This window comes from Eleutherodactylus coqui, chromosome 10, assembly GCF_035609145.1.
Source record: "Eleutherodactylus coqui strain aEleCoq1 chromosome 10, aEleCoq1.hap1, whole genome shotgun sequence".
Taxonomy (NCBI): domain Eukaryota; kingdom Metazoa; phylum Chordata; class Amphibia; order Anura; family Eleutherodactylidae; genus Eleutherodactylus; species Eleutherodactylus coqui.
In genome coordinates this window covers 121,080,649-121,103,880 of record NC_089846.1, presented here as the reverse complement: position 1 = coordinate 121,103,880, position 23,232 = coordinate 121,080,649, and positions in this window count along the sequence as shown.

The following is a 23,232-nucleotide window of genomic DNA, read 5'->3' as shown; positions in this document are numbered from 1 at the left end:
GTCAGGCCGACATACTAGCAGTAACATTATACTCTATGGCCCTCTAATATACCCCAGTCAGACCCCAACATACTAGCAGTAACATTATACTCTATGGCCCTCTAATATACCCCAGTCAGGCTTTACATACTAGCAGTAACATTATACTCTATGACCCTCTAATATACCCCAGTCAGGCCGACATACTAGCAGTAACATTATACTCTATGGCCCTCTAATATACCCCAGTCAGACCGACATACTAGCAGTAACATTATACTCTATGGCCCTCTAATATACTCCAGTCAGACCCCGACATACTAGCAGTAACATTATACTCCATGGCCCTCTAATATACCCCAGTCAGACAGACATACTAGCAGTAACATTATAATCTATGGCCCTCTAATATACCCCAGTAAGACCCCGACATACTAGCAGTAACATTATACTCTATGGCCCTCTAATATACCCCAGTCACACCGACATACTAGCAGTAACATTATACTCTATGGCCCTCTAATATACTCCAGTCAGGCCGACATACTAGCATTAACATTATACTCTATGGCCCTCTAATATACCCCAGTCAGGCCTTACATACTAGCAGTAACATTATACTCTCTGGCCCTCTAATATACCCCAGTCAGACGGACATACTAGCAGTAACATTATATTCTCTGACCCTCTAATATACCCCAGTCAGACCGACATACTAGCAGTAACATTATACTCCATGGCCCTCTAATATACCCCAGTTAGACCCCAACATACTAGCATTAACATTATACTCTATGGCCCTCTAATATACCCCAGTCAGGCCGACATACTAGCAGTAACATTATACTCTATGGCCCTCTAATATACCCCAGTCAGACCCCAACATTATAGCAGTAACATTATACTCTATGGCCCTCTAATATACCCCAGTCAGGCTTTACATACTAGCAGTAACATTATACTCTATGACCCTCTAATATACCCCAGTCAGGCCGACATACTAGCAGTAACATTATACTCTATGACCCTCTAATATACCCCAGTCAGGCCGACATACTAGCAGTAACATTATACTCTATGGCCCTCTAATATACCCCAGTCAGACGGACATACTAGCAGTAAGATTATACTCTCTGGCCCTCTAATATACCCCAGTCAGACCGACATACTAGCAGTAACATTATACTCTCTGGCCCTCTAATATACCCCAGTCAGGCCCCGACATACTAGCAGTAACATTAAACTCTCTGGCCCTCTAATATACCCCAGTCAGACCGACATACTAGCAGTAACATTATACTCTATGACCCTCTAATATACCCCAGTCAGACCCCGACATACCAGCAGTAACATTATACTCTATGGCCCTCTAATATACCCCAGTCAGACTGACATACTAGCAGTAACATTATACTCTGGCCCTCTAATATACCCCAGTCAGACCGGCATACTAGCAGTAACATTATACTCTATGGCCCTATAATATACCCCAGTCAGACCGACATACTAGCAGTAAGATTATACTCTATGGCCCTCTAATATACCCTAGTGAGACCGACATACTAGCAGTAACATTATACTCTATGGCCCTCTAATATACCCCAGTCAGGCCGACATACTAGCAGTAACATTATACTCTATGGCCCTCTAATATACCCCAGTCAGGCCGACATACTAGCAGTAACATTATACTCTATGGCCCTCTAATATACCCCAGTCAGGCCCCGACATACTAGCAGTAACATTAGACTGTATGGCCCTCTAATATACCCCAGTCAGGCCGACATACTAGCAGTAACATTATACTCTATGGCCCTCTAATATACCCCAGTCAGACCGACATACTAGCAGTAACATTATACTCTATGGCCCTATAATATACCCCAGTCAGACCGACATACTAGCAGTAACATTATACTCTATGGACCTATAATATACCCCAGTCAGACCGACATACTAGCAGTAACATTATACTCTATGGCCCACTAATATACCCCAGTCAGACCGACATACTAGCAGTAACATTATACTCTATGGCCCACTAATATACCCCAGTCAGACCGACATACTAGCAGTAACATTATACTCTATGGCCCTCTAATATACCCCAGTCAGACCGACATACTAGCAGTAACATTATACTCTATGGCCCTCTAATATACCCCAGTCAGACCGACATACTAGCAGTAACATTATACTCTATGGCCCTCTAATATACCCCAGTCAGACCGGCATACCAGCAGTAACATTATACTCTATGGCCCTCTAATATACCCCAGTCAGACCGGCATACCAGCAGTAACATTATACTCTATGGCCCTCTAATATACCCCAGTCAGGCCGACATACTAGCAGTAACATTATACTCTATGGCCCTCTAATATACCCCAGTCAGACCGACATACTAGCAGTAACATTATACTCTATGGCCCTCTAATATACCCCAGTGAGACCCCAACATACTAGCAGTAACATTATACTCTATGGCCCTCTAATATACCCCAGTCAGACCGACATACTAGCAGTAATATTATACTCTCTGGCCCTCTAATATACCCCAGTCAGACCGACATACTAACAGTAATATTATACTCTATGGCCCTCTAATATACCCCAGTCAGACCGACATACTAGCAGTAACATTATACTCTATGGCCCTCTAATATACCCCAGTGAGACCCCAACATACTAGCAGTAACATTATACTCTATGGCCCTCTAATATACCCCAGTCAGGCCGACATACTAGCAGTAACATTATACTCTATGACCCTCTAATATACCCCAGTCAGGCCAACATACTAGCAGTAACATTATACTCTATGGCCCTCTAATATACCCCAGTCAGACGGACATACTAGCAGTAAGATTATACTCTCTGGCCCTCTAATATACCCCAGTCAGACCGACATACTAGCAGTAACATTATACTCTCTGGCCCTCTAATATACCCCAGTCAGGCCCCGACATACTAGCAGTAACATTAAACTCTCTGGCCCTCTAATATACCCCAGTCAGACCGACATACTAGCAGTAACATTATACTCTATGACCCTCTAATATACCCCAGTCAGACCCCGACATACCAGCAGTAACATTATACTCTATGGCCCTCTAATATACCCCAGTCAGACTGACATACTAGCAGTAACATTATACTCTGGCCCTCTAATATACCCCAGTCAGACCGGCATACTAGCAGTAACATTATACTCTATGGCCCTATAATATACCCCAGTCAGACCGACATACTAGCAGTAAGATTATACTCTATGGCCCTCTAATATACCCTAGTGAGACCAACATACTAGCAGTAACATTATACTCTATGGCCCTCTAATATACCCCAGTCAGGCCGACATACTAGCAGTAACATTATACTCTATGGCCCTCTAATATACCCCAGTCAGGCCGACATACTAGCAGTAACATTATACTCTATGGCCCTCTAATATACCCCAGTCAGGCCCCGACATACTAGCAGTAACATTAGACTGTATGGCCCTCTAATATACCCCAGTCAGGCCGACATACTAGCAGTAACATTATACTCTATGGCCCTCTAATATACCCCAGTCAGACCGACATACTAGCAGTAACATTATACTCTATGGCCCTATAATATACCCCAGTCAGACCGACATACTAGCAGTAACATTATACTCTATGGACCTATAATATACCCCAGTCAGACCGACATACTAGCAGTAACATTATACTCTATGGCCCACTAATATACCCCAGTCAGACCGACATACTAGCAGTAACATTATACTCTATGGCCCACTAATATACCCCAGTCAGACCGACATACTAGCAGTAACATTATACTCTATGGCCCTCTAATATACCCCAGTCAGACCGACATACTAGCAGTAACATTATACTCTATGGCCCTCTAATATACCCCAGTCAGACCGACATACTAGCAGTAACATTATACTCTATGGCCCTCTAATATACCCCAGTCAGACCGGCATACCAGCAGTAACATTATACTCTATGGCCCTCTAATATACCCCAGTCAGACCGGCATACCAGCAGTAACATTATACTCTATGGCCCTCTAATATACCCCAGTCAGGCCGACATACTAGCAGTAACATTATACTCTATGGCCCTCTAATATACCCCAGTCAGACCGACATACTAGCAGTAACATTATACTCTATGGCCCTCTAATATACCCCAGTGAGACCCCAACATACTAGCAGTAACATTATACTCTATGGCCCTCTAATATACCCCAGTCAGACCGACATACTAGCAGTAATATTATACTCTCTGGCCCTCTAATATACCCCAGTCAGACCGACATACTAACAGTAATATTATACTCTATGGCCCTCTAATATACCCCAGTCAGACCGACATACTAGCAGTAACATTATACTCTATGGCCCTCTAATATACCCCAGTGAGACCCCAACATACTAGCAGTAACATTATACTCTATGGCCCTCTAATATACCCCAGTCAGACCGACATACTAGCAGTAATATTATACTCTCTGGCCCTCTAATATACCCCAGTCAGACCGACATACTAACAGTAATATTATACTCTATGGCCCTCTAATATACCCCAGTCAGACCGACATACTAGCAGTAACATTATACTCTGGCCCTCTAATATACCCCAGTCAGACCGACATACTAGCAATAACATTATACTCTATGGCCCTCTAATATACCCCAGTCAGACCGACATACTAGCAGTAACATTATACTCTATGGCCCTCTAATATACTCCAGTCAGACCGACATACCAGCAGTAACATTATACTCTATGGCCCTCTAATATACCCCAGTCAGACCGAAATACTAGCAATAACATTATACTCTATGGCCCTCTAATATACCCCAGTCAGACCGACATACTAGCAGTAATATTATACTCTCTGGCCCTCTAATATACCCCAGTCAGACCGACATACTAACAGTAATATTATACTCTATGGCCCTCTAATATACCCCAGTCAGACCGACATACTAGCAGTAACATTATACTCTGGCCCTCTAATATACCCCAGTCAGACCGACATACTAGCAATAACATTATACTCTATGGCCCTCTAATATACCCCAGTCAGACCGACATACTAGCAGTAACATTATACTCTATGGCCCTCTAATATACCCCAGTCAGACCCCGACATACTAGCAGTAACATTATACTCTATGGTCCTCTAATATACCCCAGTCAGACCCCAACATACTAGCAGTAACATTATACTCTATGGCCCTCTAATATACCCCAGTCAGACCGACATACTAGCAGTAACATTATACTCCATGGCCCTCTAATATATCCCAGTCAGACCGACATACTAGCAGTAACATTATACTCTATGGCCCTCTAATATACCCCAGTCAGACCGACATACTAGCAGCAACATTATACCCAATGGCCCTCTAATATACCCCAGTCAGACCCCAACATACTAGCAGTAAGATTATACTCTATGGCCCTCTAATATACCCCAGTCAGACAGACATACTAGCAGTAACATTATAATCTATGGCCCTCTAATATACCCCAGTAAGACCCCGACATACTAGCAGTAACATTATACTCTATGGCCCTCTAATATACCCCAGTCACACCGACATACTAGCAGTAACATTATACTCTATGGCCCTCTAATATACTCCAGTCAGGCCGACATACTAGCATTAACATTATACTCTATGGCCCTCTAATATACCCCAGTCAGGCCTTACATACTAGCAGTAACATTATACTCTCTGGCCCTCTAATATACCCCAGTCAGACGGACATACTAGCAGTAACATTATATTCTCTGACCCTCTAATATACCCCAGTCAGACCGACATACTAGCAGTAACATTATACTCCATGGCCCTCTAATATACCCCAGTTAGACCCCAACATACTAGCATTAACATTATACTCTATGGCCCTCTAATATACCCCAGTCAGGCCGACATACTAGCAGTAACATTATACTCTCTGGCCCTCTAATATACCCCAGTCAGACCCCAACATACTAGCAGTAACATTATACTCTCTGGCCCTCTAATATTCCCCAGTCAGACCCCGACATACTAGCAGTAACATTCTACTCTATGGCCCTCTAATATACCCCAGTCAGACCGACATACTAGCAGTAACATTATACTCTATGGCCCTCTAATATACCCCAGTCAGGCCTTACATACTAGCAGTAACATTATACTCTCTGGCCCTCTAATATACCCCAGTCAGACGGACATACTAGCAGTAACATTATATTCTCTGGCCCTCTAATATACCCCAGTCACACCGACATACTAGCAGTAACATTATACTCTATGGCCCTCTAATATACTCCAGTCAGGCCGACATACTAGCATTAACATTATACTCCATGGCCCTCTAATATACCCCAGTCAGACCGACATACTAGCAGTAACATTATACTCTATGGCCCTCTAATATACCCCAGTCAGACCGACATACTACTAGTAACATTATACTCTATGGCCCTCTAATATACCCCAGTCAGACCGACATACTAGCAGTAACATTATACACTATGGCCCTCTAATATACCCCAGTCAGACAGACATACTAGCAGTAACATTATAATCTATGGCCCTCTAATATACCCCAGTAAGACCCCGACATACTAGCAGTAACATTATACTCTATGGCCCTCTAATATACCCCAGTCACACCGACATACTAGCAGTAACATTATACTCTATGGCCCTCTAATATACTCCAGTCAGGCCGACATACTAGCATTAACATTATACTCTATGGCCCTCTAATATACCCCAGTCAGGCCTTACATACTAGCAGTAACATTATACTCTCTGGCCCTCTAATATACCCCAGTCAGACGGACATACTAGCAGTAACATTATATTCTCTGACCCTCTAATATACCCCAGTCAGACCGACATACTAGCAGTAACATTATACTCCATGGCCCTCTAATATACCCCAGTTAGACCCCAACATACTAGCATTAACATTATACTCTATGGCCCTCTAATATACCCCAGTCAGGCCGACATACTAGCAGTAACATTATACTCTATGGCCCTCTAATATACCCCAGTCAGACCCCAACATACTAGCAGTAACATTATACTCTATGGCCCTCTAATATACCCCAGTCAGACCCCGACATACTAGCAGTAACATTATACTCTCTGGCCCTCTAATATACCCCAGTCAGACCGACATACTAGCAGTAACATTATACTCTATGGCCCTCTAATATACCCCAGTCAGGCCTTACATACTAGCAGTAACATTATACTCTCTGGCCCTCTAATATACCCCAGTCAGACGGACATACTAGCAGTAACATTATATTCTCTGGCCCTCTAATATACCCCAGTCACACCGACATACTAGCAGTAACATTATACTCTATGGCCCTCTAATATACTCCAGTCAGGCCGACATACTAGCATTAACATTATACTCTATGGCCCTCTAATATACCCCAGTCAGGCCTTACATACTAGCAGTAACATTATACTCTCTGGCCCTCTAATATACCCCAGTCAGACGGACATACTAGCAGTAACATTATATTCTCTGACCCTCTAATATACCCCAGTCAGACCGACATACTAGCAGTAACATTATACTCCATGGCCCTCTAATATACCCCAGTTAGACCCCAACATACTAGCAGTAACATTATACTCTATGGCCCTCTAATATACCCCAGCCAGACTGACAAACTAGCAGTAATATTTTACTCTATGGTCCTCTAATATACTCCAGTCAGACCGACATACTAGCAGTAACATTATACTCTATGGCCCTCTAATATACCCCAGTCAGGCCTTACATACTAGCAGTAACATTATACTCTCTGGCCCTCTAATATACCCCAGTCAGACGGACATACTAGCAGTAACATTATATTCTCTGACCCTCTAATATACCCCAGTCAGACCGACATACTAGCAGTAACATTATACTCCATGGCCCTCTAATATACCCCAGTTAGACCCCAACATACTAGCAGTAACATTATACTCTATGGCCCTCTAATATACCCCAGTCAGACCGACATACTAGCAGTAACATTATACTCTATGGCCCTCTAATATACCCCAGTCAGGCTGACATACTAGCAGTAACATTATACTCGATGGCCCTCTAATATACCCCAGTCAGACCAACATACTAGCAGTAATATTATACTCTATGGCCCACTAATATACCCCAGTCAGACCGACATACTAGCAGTAACATTATACTCTATGGCCCTCTAATATACCCCAGTCAGACCGGCATACCAGCAGTAACATTATACTCTATGGCCCTCTAATATACCCCAGTCAGACCGGCATACCAGCAGCAACATTATACTCTATGGCCCTCTAATATACCCCAGTCAGGCCGGCATACTAGCGGTAACATTATACTCTGGCCCTCTAATATACCCCAGTCAGACCGACATACTAGCAGTAACATTATACTCTATGGCCCTCTAATATACCCCAGTCAGACCGACATACTAGCAGTAACATTATACTCTATGGCCCTCTAATATACTCCAGTCAGACCCCGACATACTAGAAGTAACATTATACTCCATGGCCCTCTAATATACCCCAGTCAGACCGACATACTAGCAGTAACATTATACTCTATGGCCCTCTAATATACCCCAGTCAGACCGACATACTACTAGTAACATTATACTCTATGGCCCTCTAATATACCCCAGTCAGACCGACATACTAGCAGTAACATTATACACTATGGCCCTCTAATATACCCCAGTCAGACAGACATACTAGCAGTAACATTATAATCTATGGCCCTCTAATATACCCCAGTAAGACCCCGACATACTAGCAGTAACATTATACTCTATGGCCCTCTAATATACCCCAGTCACACCGACATACTAGCAGTAAAATTATACTCTATGGCCCTCTAATATACCCCAGTCAGGCCTTACATACTAGCAGTAACATTATACTCTCTGGCCCTCTAATATACCCCAGTCAGACGGACATACTAGCAGTAACATTATATTCTCTGACCCTCTAATATACCCCAGTCAGACCGACATACTAGCAGTAACATTATACTCCATGGCCCTCTAATATACCCCAGTTAGACCCCAACATACTAGCATTAACATTATACTCTATGGCCCTCTAATATACCCCAGTCAGGCCGACATACTAGCAGTAACATTATACTCTATGGCCCTCTAATATACCCCAGTCAGACCCCAACATACTAGCAGTAACATTATACTCTATGGCCCTCTAATATACCCCAGTCAGGCTTTACATACTAGCAGTAACATTATACTCTATGACCCTCTAATATACCCCAGTCAGGCCGACATACTAGCAGTAACATTATACTCTATGACCCTCTAATATACCCCAGTCAGACCGATATACTAGCAGTAAGATTATACTCTATGGCCCTCTAATATACCCCAGTCAGACTGACATACTAGCAGTAACATTATACTCTGGCCCTCTAATATACCCCAGTCAGACCGGCATACTAGCAGTAACATTATACTCTATGGCCCTATAATATACCCCAGTCAGACCGACATACTAGCAGTAAGATTATACTCTATGGCCCTCTAATATACCCTAGTGAGACCGACATACTAGCAGTAACATTATACTCTATGGCCCTCTAATATACCCCAGTCAGGCCGACATACTAGCAGTAACATTATACTCTATGGCCCTCTAATATACCCCAGTCAGGCCGACATACTAGCAGTAACATTATACTCTATGGCCCTCTAATATACCCCAGTCAGACCGACATACTAGCAGTAACATTATACTCTATGGCCCTATAATATACCCCAGTCAGACCGACATACTAGCAGTAACATTATACTCTATGGCCCTATAATATACCCCAGTCAGACCGACATACTAGCAGTAACATTATACTCTATGGCCCACTAATATACCCCAGTCAGACCGACATACTAGCAGTAGCATTATACTCTATGGCCCACTAATATACCCCAGTCAGACCGACATACTAGCAGTAACATTATACTCTATGGCCCTCTAATATACCCCAGTCAGACCGACATACTAGCAGTAACATTATACTCTATGGCCCTCTAATATACCCCAGTCAGACCGGCATACCAGCAGTAACATTATACTCTATGGCCCTCTAATATACCCCAGTCAGACCGGCATACCAGCAGTAACATTATACTCTATGGCCCTCTAATATACCCCAGTCAGGCCGACATACTAGCAGTAACATTATACTCTATGGCCCTCTAATATACCCCAGTGAGACCCCAACATACTAGCAGTAACATTATACTCTATGGCCCTCTAATATACCCCAGTCAGGCCGACATACTAGCAGTAACATTATACTCTATGGCCCTCTAATATACCCCAGTCAGACCCCAACATACTAGCAGTAACATTATACTCTATGGCCCTCTAATATACCCCAGTCAGGCTTTACATACTAGCAGTAACATTATACTCTATGACCCTCTAATATACCCCAGTCAGGCCGACATACTAGCAGTAACATTATACTCTATGGCCCTCTAATATACCCCAGTCAGACCGACATACTAGCAGTAACATTATACTCTATGGCCCTCTAATATACTCCAGTCAGACCCCGACATACTAGCAGTAACATTATACTCCATGGCCCTCTAATATACCCCAGTCAGACCGACATACTACTAGTAACATTATACTCTATGGCCCTCTAATATACCCCAGTCAGACCGACATACTACTAGTAACATTATACTCTATGGCCCTCTAATATACCCCAGTCAGACCGACATACTAGCAGTAACATTATACACTATGGCCCTCTAATATACCCCAGTCAGACAGACATACTAGCAGTAACATTATAATCTATGGCCCTCTAATATACCCCAGTAAGACCCCGACATACTAGCAGTAACATTATACTCTATGGCCCTCTAATATACCCCAGTCACACCGACATACTAGCAGTAACATTATACTCTATGGCCCTCTAATATACTCCAGTCAGGCCGACATACTAGCATTAACATTATACTCTATGGCCCTCTAATATACCCCAGTCAGGCCTTACATACTAGCAGTAACATTATACTCTCTGGCCCTCTAATATACCCCAGTCAGACGGACATACTAGCAGTAACATTATATTCTCTGACCCTCTAATATACCCCAGTCAGACCGACATACTAGCAGTAACATTATACTCCATGGCCCTCTAATATACCCCAGTTAGACCCCAACATACTAGCATTAACATTATACTCTATGGCCCTCTAATATACCCCAGTCAGGCCGACATACTAGCAGTAACATTATACTCTATGACCCTCTAATATACCCCAGTCAGGCCGACATACTAGCAGTAACATTATACTCTATGGCCCTCTAATATACCCCAGTCAGACGGACATACTAGCAGTAAGATTATACTCTCTGGCCCTCTAATATACCCCAGTCAGGCCCCGACATACTAGCATTAACATTAAACTCTCTGGCCCTCTAATATACCCCAGTCAGACCGACATACTAGCAGTAACATTATACTCTATGGCCCTCTAATATACCCCAGTCAGACTGACATACTAGCAGTAACATTATACTCTGGCCCTCTAATATACCCCAGTCAGACCGGCATACTAGCAGTAACATTATACTCTATGGCCCTATAATATACCCCAGTCAGACCGACATACTAGCAGTAAGATTATACTCTATGGCCCTCTAATATACCCTAGTGAGACCGACATACTAGCAGTAACATTATACTCTATGGCCCTCTAATATACCCCAGTCAGGCCGACATACTAGCAGTAACATTATACTCTATGGCCCTCTAATATACCCCAGTCAGGCCCCGACATACTAGCAGTAACATTAGACTGTATGGCCCTCTAATATACCCCAGTCAGGCCGACATACTAGCAGTAACATTATACTCTATGGCCCTCTAATATACCCCAGTCAGACCGACATACTAGCAGTAACATTATACTCTATGGCCCTATAATATACCCCAGTCAGACCGACATACTAGCAGTAACATTATACTCTATGGACCTATAATATACCCCAGTCAGACCGACATACTAGCAGTAACATACTCTATGGCCCTCTAATATACCCCAGTCAGACCGACATACTAGCAGTAACATTATACTCTATGGCCCTCTAATATACCCCAGTCAGACCGGCATACTAGCAGTAACATTATACTCTATGGCCCTCTAATATACCCCAGTCAGACCGGCATACCAGCAGTAACATTATACTCTATGGCCCTCTAATATACCCCAGTCAGACCGGCATACCAGCAGTAACATTATACTCTATGGCCCTCTAATATACCCCAGTCAGGCCGACATACTAGCAGTAACATTATACTATATGGCCCTCTAATATACCCCAGTCAGACCGACATACTAGCAGTAACATTATACTCTATGGCCCTCTAATATACCCCAGTGAGACCCCAACATACTAGCAGTAACATTATACTCTATGGCCCTCTAATATACCCCAGTCAGACCGACATACTAGCAGTAATATTATACTCTCTGGCCCTCTAATATACCCCAGTCAGACCGACATACTAGCAGTAACATTATACTCTATGGCCCTCTAATATACCCCAGTGAGACCCCAACATACTAGCAGTAACATTATACTCTATGGCCCTCTAATATACCCCAGTCAGACCGACATACTAGCAGTAATATTATACTCTCTGGCCCTCTAATATACCCCAGTCAGACCGACATACTAACAGTAATATTATACTCTATGGCCCTCTAATATACCCCAGTCAGACCGACATACTAGCAGTAACATTATACTCTGGCCCTCTAATATACCCCAGTCAGACCGACATACTAGCAATAACATTATACTCTATGGCCCTCTAATACACCCCAGTCAGACCGACATACTAGCAGTAACATTATACTCTATGGCCCTCTAATATACTCCAGTCAGACCGACATACCAGCAGTAACATTATACTCTATGGCCCTCTAATATACCCCAGTCAGACCGAAATACTAGCAATAACATTATACTCTATGGCCCTCTAATATACCCCAGTCAGACCGACATACTAGCAGTAATATTATACTCTCTGGCCCTCTAATATACCCCAGTCAGACCGACATACTAACAGTAATATTATACTCTATGGCCCTCTAATATACCCCAGTCAGACCGACATACTAGCAATAACATTATACTCTATGGCCCTCTAATATACCCCAGTCAGACCCCGACATACTAGCAGTAACATTATACTCTATGGTCCTCTAATATACCCCAGTCAGACCCCAACATACTAGCAGTAACATTATACTCTATGGCCCTCTAATATACCCCAGTCAGACCGACATACTAGCAGTAACATTATACTCCATGGCCCTCTAATATATCCCAGTCAGACCGACATACTAGCAGTAACATTATACTCTATGGCCCTCTAATATACCCCAGTCAGACCGACATACTAGCAGCAACATTATACCCAATGGCCCTCTAATATACCCCAGTCAGACCCCAACATACTAGCAGTAAGATTATACTCTATGGCCCTCTAATATACCCCAGTCAGACCGACATACTAGCAGTAAGATTATACTCTATGGCCCTCTAATATACCCCAGTCAGACTGACATACTAGCAGTAACATTATACTCTCTGGCCCTCTAATATACCCTAGTGAGACGGACATACTAGCAGTAACATTATACTCTATGGCCCTCTAATATACCCCAGTCAGACCGGCATACTAGCAGTAACATTATACTCTATGGCCCTATAATATACCCCAGTCAGACCGACATACTAGCAGTAAGATTATACTCTATGGCCCTCTAATATACCCTAGTGAGACGGACATACTAGCAGTAACATTATACTCTATGGCCCTCTAATATACCCCAGTCAGGCCGACATACTAGCAGTAACATTATACTCTATGGCCCTCTAATATACCCCAGTCAGACCGACATACTAGCACTAACATTATACTCTATAGCCCTCTAATATACCCCAGTCAGGCCCCGACATACTAGCAGTAACATTAGACTGTATGGCCCTCTAATATACCCCAGTCACACCGACATACTAGCAGTAACATTATACTCTATGGCCCTCTAATATACCCCAGTCAGACCGACATACTAGCAGTAACATTATACTCTATGGCCCTATAATATAACCCAGTCAGACCGACATACTAGCAGTAACATTATACTCTATGGCCCTATAATATACCCCAGTCAGACCGACATACTAGCAGTAACATTATACTCTATGGCCCACTAATATACCCCAGTCAGACCGACATACTAGCAGTAACATTATACTCTATGGCCCTCTAATATACCCCAGTCAGACCGGCATACCAGCAGTAACATTATACTCTATGGCCCTCTAATATACCCCAGTCAGACCGGCATACTAGCAGTAACATTATACTCTATGGCCCTCTAATATACCCCAGTGAGACCCCAACATACTAGCAGTAACATTATACTCTATGGCCCTCTAATATACCCCAGTCAGACCGACATACTAGCAGTAATATTATACTCTCTGGCCCTCTAATATACCCCAGTCAGACCGACATACTAACAGTAATATTATACTCTATGGCCCTCTAATATACCCCAGTCAGACCGACATACTAGCAGTAACATTATACTCTATGGCCCTCTAATATACCCCAGTGAGACCCCAACATACTAGCAGTAACATTATACTCTATGGCCCTCTAATATACCCCAGTCAGACCGACATACTAGCAGTAATATTATACTCTCTGGCCCTCTAATATACCCCAGTCAGACCGACATACTAACAGTAATATTATACTCTATGGCCCTCTAATATACCCCAGTCAGACCGACATACTAGCAGTAACATTATACTCTATGGCCCTCTAATATACTCCAGTCAGACCGACATACCAGCAGTAACATTATACTCTATGGCCCTCTAATATACCCCAGTCAGACCGAAATACTAGCAATAACATTATACTCTATGACCCTTTAATATACCCCAGTCAGACCGACATACTAGCAGTAATATTATACTCTCTGGCCCTCTAATATACCCCAGTCAGACCGACATACTAACAGTAATATTATACTCTATGGCCCTCTAATATACCCCAGTCAGACCGACATACTAGCAATAACATTATACTCTATGGCCCTCTAATATACCCCAGTCAGACCGACATACTAGCAGTAACATTATACTCTATGGCCCTCTAATATACCCCAGTCAGACCCCGACATACTAGCAGTAACATTATACTCTATGGTCCTCTAATATACCCCAGTCAGACCGACATACTAGCAGTAACATTATACTCCATGGCCCTCTAATATATCCCAGTCAGACCGACATACTAGCAGTAACATTATACTCTATGGCCCTCTAATATACCCCAGTCAGACCGACATACTAGCAGCAACATTATACCCAATGGCCCTCTAATATACCCCAGTCAGACCCCAACATACTAGCAGTAACATTATACTCTATGGCCCTCTAATATACCCCAGTCAGACCCCAACATACTAGCAGTAACATCATACTCTATGGCCCTCTAATATACCCCAGTCAGACCCCGACATACCAGCAGTAACATTATACTCTCTGGCCCTCTAATATACCCCAGTCAGACCGACATACTAGCAGTAAGATTAAACTCTATGGCCCTCTAATATACCCCAGTCAGACTGACATACTAGCAGTAACATTATACTCTATGGCCCTCTAATATACCCCAGTCAGACCGACATACTAGCAGTAAGATTATACTCTATGGCCCTCTAATATACCCTAGTGAGACCGACATACTAGCATTAACATTATACTCTATGGCCCTCTAATATACCCCAGTCAGACCCCGACATACCAGCAGTAACATTATACTCTATGGCCCTCTAATATACCCCAGTCAGGCCGACATACTAGCAGTAATATTATACTCTATGGCCCTCTAATATACCCCAGTCAGGCCGACATACTAGCAGTAACATTATACCCAATGGCCCTCTAATATACCCCAGTCAGACCGACATACTAGCAGTAACATTATACTCTATGGCCCTCTAATGTACCCCAGTCAGGCCGACATACTAGCAGTAACATTATACTCTATGGCCTTCTAATATACCCCAGTCAGACCGACATACTAGCAGTAACATTATACTCTATGGCCCTCTAATATACCCCAGTCAGACCGACATACTAGCAGTAATATTATACTCTATGGCCCTCTAATATACTCCAGGCAGACCCCAACATATAAGCAGTAACATTATACTCTATGGCCCTCTAATATACCCCAGTCAGTCCGACATACTAGCAGTAACATTATACTCTATGGCCCTCTAATATACCTTAGTCAGACCGACATACTAGCAGTAACATTATACCCAATGGCCCTCTAATATATCCCAGTCAGACCGACATACTAGCAGCAACATTATACCCAATTGCCCTCTAATATACCCCAGTCAGACCCCAGCATACTAGCAGTAACATTATACTCTATGGCCCTCTAATATACCCCAGTCAGACCCCAGCATACTAGCAGTAACATTATACTCCATGGCCCTCTAATATACCCCAGTCAGACCGACATACTAGCAGTAACATTATACTCTATGGCCCTCTAATATACCCCAGTCAGACCCCAACATACTAGCAGTAACATTATACTCCATGGCCCTCTAATATACTCCAGTCAGACCGACATACTAGCAGTAACATTACACTCTATGGCCCTCTAACATACCCCAGTCAGACCCCAACATACTAGCAGTAACATTATACTCTATGGCCCTCTAATATACCCCAGTCAGACCGACATACTAGCAGTAACATTATACTCTATGGCCCTCTAATATACCCCAGTCAGACCCCAAGATACTAGCAGTAACATTATACTCCATGGCCCTCTAATATACCCCAGTCAGACCGACATACTAGCAGTGACATTATACTCTATGGCCCTCTAATTTACCCCAGTCAGACCGACATACTAGCAGTAACATTATACTCTATGGCCCTCTAATATACCCCAGTCAGACCCAGACATACTAGCAGTAACATTATACTCTATGGCCCTCTAATATACCCCAGTCAGGCCGACATACTAGCAGTAACATTATACTCTGGCCCTCTAATATACCCCAGTCAGACCCCGACATACTAGCAGTAACATTATACTCTATGGCCCTCTAATATACCCCAGTCAGGCTGACATACTAGCATTAACATTATACTCTATGGCCCTCTAATATATCCCAGTCAGACTGACAAACTAGCAGTAATATTTTACTCTATGGTCCTCTAATATACTCCAGTCAGACCGACATACTAGCAGTAACATTATACTCTATGGCCCTCTAATATACCCCAGTCAGGCATTACATACTAGCAGTAACATTATACTCTCTGGCCCTCTAATATACCCCAGTCAGACGGACATACTAGCAGTAACATTATATTCTCTGACCCTCTAATATACCCCAGTCAGACCCCGACATACTAGCAGTAACATTATACTCCATGGCCCTCTAATATACCCCAGTTAGACCCCAACATACTAGCAGTAACATTATACTCTATGGCCCTCTAATATACCCCAGTCAGACCGACATACTAGCAGTAACATTATACTCTATGGCCCTCTAATATACCCCAGTCAGGCCGACATACTAGCAGTAACATTATACTCGATGGCCCTCTAATATACCCCAGTCAGACCAACATACTAGCAGTAATATTATACTCTATGGCCCACTAATATACCCCAGTCAGACCGACATACTAGCAGTAACATTATACTCTATGGCCCTCTAATATACCCCAGTCAGACCGGCATACCAGCAGTAACATTATACTCTATGGCCCTCTAATATACCCCAGTCAGACCGGCATACCAGCAGTAACATTATACTCTCTGGCCCTCTAATATACCCCAGTCAGGCCGGCATACTAGCGGTAACATTATACTCTGGCCCTCTAATATACCCCAGTCAGACCGACATACTAGCAGTAACATTATACTCTATGGCCCTCTAATATACCCCAGTCAGACCGACATACTAGCAGTAACATTATACTCTATGGCCCTCTAATATACACCAGTCAGACCCCGACATACTAGCAGTAACATTATACTCCATGGCCCTCTAATATACCCCAGTCAGACCGACATACTAGCAGTAACATTATACTCTATGGCCCTCTAATATACCCCAGTCAGACCGACATACTACTAGTAACATTATACTCTATGGCCCTCTAATATACCCCAGTCAGACCGACATACTAGCAGTAACATTATACACTATGGCCCTCTAATATACCCCAGTCAGACAGACATACTAGCAGTAACATTATAATCTATGGCCCTCTAATATACCCCAGTCAGACAGACATACTAGCAGTAACATTATAATCTATGGCCCTCTAATATACCCCTGTCAGACCCCGACATACTAGCAGTAACATCATACTCTATGGCCCTCTAATATACCCCAGTCAGACCGACATACTAGCAGTAATATTATACTCTATGGCCCTCTAATATACCTTAGTCAGACCGACATACTAGCAGTAACATTATACCCAATGGCCCTCTAATATACCCCAGTCAGACCCCGACATACTAGCAGTAACATTATACTCTATGGCCCTCTAATATACCCCAGTCAGACCGACATACTAGCAGTAATATTATACTCTATGGCCCTCTAATATACCTTAGTCAGACCGACATACTAGCAGTAACATTATACCCAATGGCCCTCTAATATACCCCAGTCAGACCCCGACATACTAGCAGTAACATTATACTCTATGGCCCTCTAATATACCCCAGTCAGACCGACATACTAGCAGTAACATTATACTCTATGGCCCTCTAATATACCCCAGTCAGACCGACATACTAGCAGTAACATTATACTCTATGGCCCTCTAATATACCCAAGTCAGACCTCAGCATACTAGCAGTAACATTATACTCTATGGTCCACTAATATACCCCAGTCAGACCGACATACTAGCAGTAACATTATACTCTCTGGTCCTCTAATATACCCCAGTCAGACCGACATACTAGAAGTAACATTATACTTTATGGCCCTCTAATATACCCCAGTCAGGTCGACATACTAGCAGTAACATTATACTCTGGCCCTCTAATATACCCCAGTCAGACCGACATACTAGCAGTAACATTATACTCTCTGGCCCTCTAATATACCCCAGTCAGACCGGCATACCAGCAGTAACATTATACTCTATGGCCCTCTAATATACCCCAGTCAGACCGGCATACCAGCAGTAACATTATACTCTATGGCCCTCTAATATACCCCAGTCAGGCCGGCATACTAGCGGTAACATTATACTCTGGCCCTCTAATATACCCCAGTCAGACTGACATACTAGCAGTAACATTATACTCTATGGCCCTCTAATATACCCCAGTCAGACCGACATACTAGCAGTAACATTATACTCTATGGCCCTCTAATATACTCCAGTCAGACCCCGACATACTAGCAGTAACATTATACTCCATGGCCCTCTAATATACCCCAGTCAGACCGACATACTAGCAGTAACATTATACTCTATGGCCCTCTAATATACCCCAGTCAGACCGACATACTAGCAGTAACATTATACACTATGGCCCTCTAATATACCCCAGTCAGACAGACATACTAGCAGTAACATTATAATCTATGGCCCTCTAATATACCCCAGTCAGACCCCAACATACTAGCAGTAACATTATACTCTATGGCCCTCTAATATACCCCAGTCACACCGACATACTAGCAGTAACATTATACTCTATGGCCCTCTAATATACTCCAGTCAGGCCGACATACTAGCATTAACATTATACTCTATGGCCCTCTAATATACCCCAGTCAGGCCTTACATACTAGCAGTAACATTATACTCTCTGGCCCTCTAATATACCCCAGTCAGACGGACATACTAGCAGTAACATTATATTCTCTGACCCTCTAATATACCCCAGTCAGACCGACATACTAGCAGTAACATTATACTCCATGGGCCTCTAATATACCCCAGTTAGACCCCAACATACTAGCATTAACATTATACTCTATGGCCCTCTAATATACCCCAGTCAGGCCGACATACTAGCAGTAACATTATACTCTATGGCCCTCTAATATACCCCAGTCAGACCCCAACATACTAGCAGTAACATTATACTCTATGGCCCTCTAATATACCCCAGTCAGGCTTTACATACTAGCAGTAACATTATACTCTATGACCCTCTAATATACCCCAGTCAGGCCGACATACTAGCAGTAACATTATACTCTATGACCCTCTAATATACCCCAGTCAGGCCGACATACTAGCAGTAACATTATACTCTATGGCCCTCTAATATACCCCAGTCAGACGGACATACTAGCAGCTAGATTATACTCTCTGGCCCTCTAATATACCCCAGTCAGACCGACATACTAGCAGTAACATTATACTCTCTGGCCCTCTAATATACCCCAGTCAGGCCCCGACATACTAGCAGTAACATTAAACTCTCTGGCCCTCTAATATACCCCAGTCAGACCGACATACTAGCAGTAACATTATACTCTATGACCCTCTAATATACCCCAGTCAGACCCCGACATACCAGCAGTAACATTATACTCTATGGCCCTCTAATATACCCCAGTCAGACCGACATACTAGCAGTAAGATTATACTCTATGGCCCTCTAATATACCCCAGTCAGACTGACATACTAGCAGTAACATTATACTCTCTGGCCCTCTAATATACCCCAGTCAGACCGACATACTAGCAGTAAGATTATACTCTATGGCCCTCTAATATACCCCAGTCAGACTGACATACTAGCAGTAACATTATACTCTATGGCCCTATAATATACCCCAGTCAGACCGACATACTAGCAGTAAGATTATACTCTATGGCCCTCTAATATACCCTAGTGAGACCGACATACTAGCAGTAACATTATACTCTACGGCCCTCTAATATACCCCAGTCAGGCCGACATACTAGCAGTAACATTATACTCTATGGCCCTCTAATATAGCTCAGTCAGACCGACATACTAGCAGTAACATTATACTCTATGGCCCTCTAATATACCCCAGTCAGGCCGACATACTAGCAGTAACATTATACTCTATGGCCCTCTAATATACCCCAGTCAGGCCGACATACTAGCAGTAACATTATACTCTATGGCCCTCTAATATACCCCAGTCAGACCGACATACTAGCAGTAACATTATACTCTATGGCCCTATAATATACCCCAGTCAGACCGACATACTAGCAGTAACATTATACTCTATGGCCCTATAATATACCCCAGTCAGACCGACATACTAGCAGTAACATTATACTCTATGGCCCACTAATATACCCCAGTCAGACCGACATACTAGCAGTAACATTATACTCTATGGCCCTCTAATATACCCCAGTCAGACCGACATACTAGCAGTAACATTATACTCTATGGCCCTCTAATATACCCCAGTCAGACCGACATACTAGCACTAACATTATACTCTATAGCCCTCTAATATACCCCAGTCAGGCCCCGACATACTAGCAGTAACATTAGACTGTATGGCCCTCTAATATACCCCAGTCAGGCCGACATACTAGCAGTAACATTACACTCTATGGCCCTCTAATATACCCCAGTCAGACCGACATACTAGCAGTAACATTATACTCTATGGCCCTCTAATATACCCCAGTCAGACCGGCATACCAGCAGTAACATTATACTCTATGGCCCTCTAATACACCCCAGTCAGACTGACAAACTAGCAGTAATATTTTACTCTATGGTCCTCTAATATACTCCAGTCAGACCGACATACTAGCAGTAACATTATACTCTCTGGCCCTCTAATATACCCCAGTCAGACCGGCATACCAGCAGTAACATTATACTCTATGGCCCTCTAATATACCCCAGTCAGACCGGCATACCAGCAGTAACATTATACTCTATGGCCCTCTAATATACCCCAGTCAGGCCGGCATACTAGCGGTAACATTATACTCTGGCCCTCTAATATACTCCAGTCAGACCCCGACATACTAGCAGTAACATTATACTCCATGGCCCTCTAATATACCCCAGTCAGACCGACATACTAGCAGTAACATTATACTCTATGGCCCTCTAATATACCCCAGTCAGACCGACATACTAGCAGTAACATTATACACTATGGCCCTCTAATATACCCCAGTCAGACAGACATACTAGCAGTAACATTATAATCTATGGCCCTCTAATATACCCCAGTCAGACCCCAACATACTAGCAGTAACATTATACTCTATGGCCCTCTAATATACCCCAGTCACACCGACATACTAGCAGTAACATTATACTCTATGGCCCTCTAATATACTCCAGTCAGGCCGACATACTAGCATTAACATTATACTCTATGGCCCTCTAATATACCCCAGTCAGGCCTTACATACTAGCAGTAACATTATACTCTCTGGCCCTCTAATATACCCCAGTCAGACGGACATACTAGCAGTAACATTATATTCTCTGACCCTCTAATATACCCCAGTCAGACCGACATACTAGCAGTAACATTATACTCCATGGGCCTCTAATATACCCCAGTTAGACCCCAACATACTAGCATTAACATTATACTCTATGGCCCTCTAATATACCCCAGTCAGGCCGACATACTAGCAGTAACATTATACTCTATGGCCCTCTAATATACCCCAGTCAGACCCCAACATACTAGCAGTAACATTATACTCTATGGCCCTCTAATATACCCCAGTCAGGCTTTACATACTAGCAGTAACATTATACTCTATGACCCTCTAATATACCCCAGTCAGGCCGACATACTAGCAGTAACATTATACTCTATGGCCCTCTAATATACCCCAGTCAGACCGACATACTAGCAGTAAGATTATACTCTATGGCCCTCTAATATACCCCAGTCAGACTGACATACTAGCAGTAACATTATACTCTCTGGCCCTCTAATATACCCCAGTCAGACCGACATACTAGCAGTAAGATTATACTCTATGGCCCTCTAATATACCCCAGTCAGACTGACATACTAGCAGTAACATTATACTCTATGGCCCTATAATATACCCCAGTCAGACCGACATAC